Source organism: Nanorana parkeri, unplaced genomic scaffold, assembly GCF_000935625.1.
Source record: "Nanorana parkeri isolate BGI_ZX_2015 unplaced genomic scaffold, ASM93562v1 scaffold13, whole genome shotgun sequence".
NCBI lineage: Eukaryota > Metazoa > Chordata > Amphibia > Anura > Dicroglossidae > Nanorana > Nanorana parkeri.
Genome location: NW_017306281.1, coordinates 1,908,681 through 1,912,667, shown reverse-complemented (window position 1 = coordinate 1,912,667; position 3,987 = coordinate 1,908,681). Strand labels below are relative to the sequence as shown.

The 3,987-nt window shown below is 45.3% G+C and overlaps 1 protein-coding gene across 1 annotated transcript in view; it reads right to left on the bottom strand.

Annotated features, from left to right (window-relative positions):
- PITPNM2 (phosphatidylinositol transfer protein membrane associated 2) overlaps positions 1-3,987 on the bottom strand; it is a 264,382-nt gene that overhangs the window by 220,865 nt on the left and 39,530 nt on the right. Inside the window, exon 2 of the mRNA XM_018556846.1 lies at positions 586-665. The gene's annotated coding sequence lies outside the window, so the exon portion shown is untranslated. The remainder of the gene's footprint in view (positions 1-585; positions 666-3,987) is intronic.

Sequence of the window (3,987 nt, the reverse complement as noted above, 5' to 3'; positions counted from 1 at the left end):
TATATATATATAACTAAACCATCAACATATGTAAGCTACTTCAATAAGTTAAACAAAAACAAGAAAAGTATGGTTGCCCATAGCAACAAATAATATAGCTTTTACTGAAATAATACATTTCACATCATAATTGTTCTTTGTAATACTTTCCTGTATAAGCAAAACTGTAATTTACCAGATTACCTATATTAATAGTGGATATTAGCGGATGTTCAATAATGATAATAATAATAATACAAAGACAAATACGTAAAAATGTTTTAGTATACATGGATAAGTGTATCCAATGGTAGCTACACAAATAACTGACCTCACAAGAAGAAATAGATTTTACCACCAAGGAAATGTAATTAAATAGAATTATTATGAAATTTTCCAAAAATAAACTCGGCATGAATGACAAATAATAGGCTTTGCAGGAAGACTATCTGGAAATAGAACAGCAAATAGATGCAATCTGGTTACAGCACATGTCCGGCTGCAAAGGCAAGATAGATGGAGAAGACCAGAAGAAACAGGAAAGGGCTGAGGATGTGAGTTCATTGGCACTTCAGAGGACAGGCGTGTACTTCCATTATTAATTACCTGATGATTTTCTGCTCTTTAGGTGCAATAAGTGTCTGCCAAAGTCACTGCCATAAAGTTCCCCTCATCTTGTCTTTAACCTGTTGGAAAGGAGGACAGAGACATCATTTTCTATTCTAAAATTAAGCGCACAATTATTTCATGCCATTGGCTACTTTTGTTTCCAGTAAAAATACATTATAGGTGAGAGTAGTTTATAAACTGTCTTGGGTACTCTTATTTTCTATATCCTACATGTGTTTATTAAAAGGAGAACTATGGGGTTAAGGCTTTTCCCCATAGTTCTCTTTAGGGTAACGGGAGGACACAAACTTGCGTCCTCCCGTCACCCTAGGCTCAGTATACCGCGAGCTGTAGCTCGCGGTATACTGAGACGCCGCAGTATAATGCGAGCTGCTGCTCGCGGTATACTGAGACGCCGCAGCTGAAGCAGATCCTGACAATTGTGCCGGGATCCGCCCAGCTGCGTGACTGACAGCTGGCTCTGCCTATCTAGAGGCAGAGTCAGCTGTACCAGCCCCCTCCACCGTCTGTTCCGCCAGTCAGCGCTGGCGGATCGGGGAGGGGAGAATCCAGCCCCTCCCCTGTCACGGCTCTCTGCTGTGACAGGATCGAGAGCTGAGCGAACGCCAGTATGTGTTCGCTCACCTCTCGATCTACTGAGCCGACCTGTGACAGTCTCATTGTCACAGGTCGGCTAGAACTATGAGGTGATTGAAAAGCACTCACCTCATAGTTCTCCTTTAAAGCACAGTTTTCTAAAGCATATCCTTTAAAGCTAAACTCTGGGCACAAAAACTATATTTTAAATATATTCTTCAATACCCACAAAGGATATAAATACAGTTTATGCACACCAAATACCTTTGCAAACCCACGTATTACCTTGTAAAAGAAGCAAAAATATCATCAGCCTGTGCAGAGAGCAGAGCTGTGGGAGGGACCCAGCAGGTGTTCCTATACAGGCTGCCTGCAGAAAACTACAGGAGAGTGCGGTGATAAGACCAATCATCCTGCTCAAGAAGAGACAGCAGTGGTGACTGGTTTAAAGGTGCCCATACACTGTGCGATTATGGCGGGAAATCCCGCGATTGTAAGATAATCACAAAGTGTATGGAAGGCGTGCAACCGTTTTTACTGTACGGTCGCACGTCTTTTGCCTAAGGAGCATGTTCGAAAACCAGCTTTTCAGCTGGTTTGTGGCATGCTCGGGAGACAAATGCCGAACAGACCGGTGTCAGCATTGCGGTCATCGGAAGTACGATCTGCCTGTCCAAGATAGGCAGATCGTACGTTTTTTAAATTACTTTACAACCATCGCAAGACTAAGGTCTTGCGATGGTTGTAAAGTGTATGGCCACCTTTATACACAAAGCACTCCAAGACTCAGGGCTAGTTCACACCAAGCGCGTTCCAGGAGCAGAGCAGGACAGTTACAGACCGGATGAAAACTGCTTCCTATGTATTCCGATGGTATTTTGGGCTCTAGTTCACACTGGTGCGTTCAGTTCCAGAGCATGTAAAAAAACTGCAGCAAGCCCTATTTTTTCTGTTCTGGAACGCATGCAAACGCATCAAAAATGCATGCAAACACCCTGGAACACACTGAAAGTCCATTCTAGGCTTAAAAAAAAAAATATATATATATATATATTTTTTTTTTTTTACAAAAACGGTCTGGAACGCATCAAAAACGCTGCAAAAATGCGGCACAACCCACTGCACTGCGTGTGCAGAAACTCATGCAGATCTGGTCTGCATTTGGTGTGAACAAGCCCTCAAAACACACATGCCTCTTATATTTAGGCCTTCTTCAAACCGAAAGTGTGTGCATTCCAGAGAGGTAGCTGCTGGAACGCACCGTGATCGCTTAGAAACTTCTCCCTGTGTTTTGGGGCGGGAGGGGGCGTGGTGGTGCATGGAATTCAATGGCACCGCTTCCACGACCCACCGCCCGCAGTGCGATTGGACGCGTGGCAAGACTTTGCAAAATGCAAAAAATAGGGCTTGCTCTAATGCGTGTGCTTTCGAGAGCGGTAGCTGCTGGAACGCACCGCGATCGATAAGAAACTTCTCCCTGCGTTTGCAGTGGAACGCAACGCTGGCAAAGTTTTGCCATTCGTCCGATTGCACTGCGGGCGGTGGGGCGTGGAAGCGGTGCTATTGAATTCAATGCACCACCACGCCCCCTCCCGCCCCAAATGCGGGGAGAAGTTTCTTAGAGATCGCGGTGCGTTCCAGCAGCTACCTCTCTGGAACGCACACGCTTTCGGTGTGAACAAGCCCTTAGACAACATTTGCTTATCCCGGAGTTCAGCTTCAAGCAAATCTGAAGCGGCAAAAGGGTCCTGGAATGCTACTAGCAGCAAGTAGTTGAGTCTAAATACATGCCTGGACAAAAATCCGACCCTGCTTTTGCCCCTTAAAGGTGCCCATACACCTTACGATTATCGGACGATAATCGTATGCGATCGACTTTTCGTCCGCTAATCGTATGTGTGCATTGCAGTGTCCGACAGACAATACTGTACAATCGTACGACTTTTGACGGTCAAGCATGTTTGAAAACTTTGCTAGATCGTACGATTGTCGTAAGGTTGCTGGCGTTTCCGTCCGTCAAAAGTCGTACGATGTACACTGCGCTTGCGCTAACGAAAATACGGCAAATCAATTACCGCATTTCGTCCAGGTGCTTTTGGTGAATTATGGCTAAATGATTCTTGCGATCATCGGGGCAGGATGGGGCTGTCGTACGAAAATCGTACGACTATTCGATCATCGGACGAAAAGTTTTGTCCGATAATCGTAAGGTGTATGGGCACCTTTAGATTTGATCTAATGGAGAGGTCCAGGCACACAGCGACCCACCAAAGGGTTTGTGAAACTTCTCAGCCAGTCTTGTGACTCACACACTTCTGCCACTCTATACTGTCAACCAGATGACCCCCCCTATTTTCTGCCTCAGCAATGCAGTGCTGTGTGTCACCTCTCTGCTTCCAGCCTCGTCATTGGATAATCAATCAGCAGCATCATAGTGTTGATTCCCCTTTTATTGAGTAGACAGATGACACAGGAATCTGTGAAGCTGAACTAGGAAATAGTGAAGTCATCTATGCAATGTGGCAAGGTACATAAACCACAAGACCCTGACAACAGTTACATATGCACCAGAAAGCAAAGCACTTCTCATACAGGAATCTCAGCTTCATGTTTAGCTGTTTGTTTCTGGAGCTGTATTTTGAAGCGGACAATACATTACAACAGTAGTATACATACATTATACAATAGGGTACGACCATAACAGTGACATGTGTTACCTTCCGTGCTGGGTGAGGCATTTAATCTGCACGCCCCCAGCCAGCCCCGCCCCCAGCCCACCAACGCCCCTCCCCCCCCCGCCCC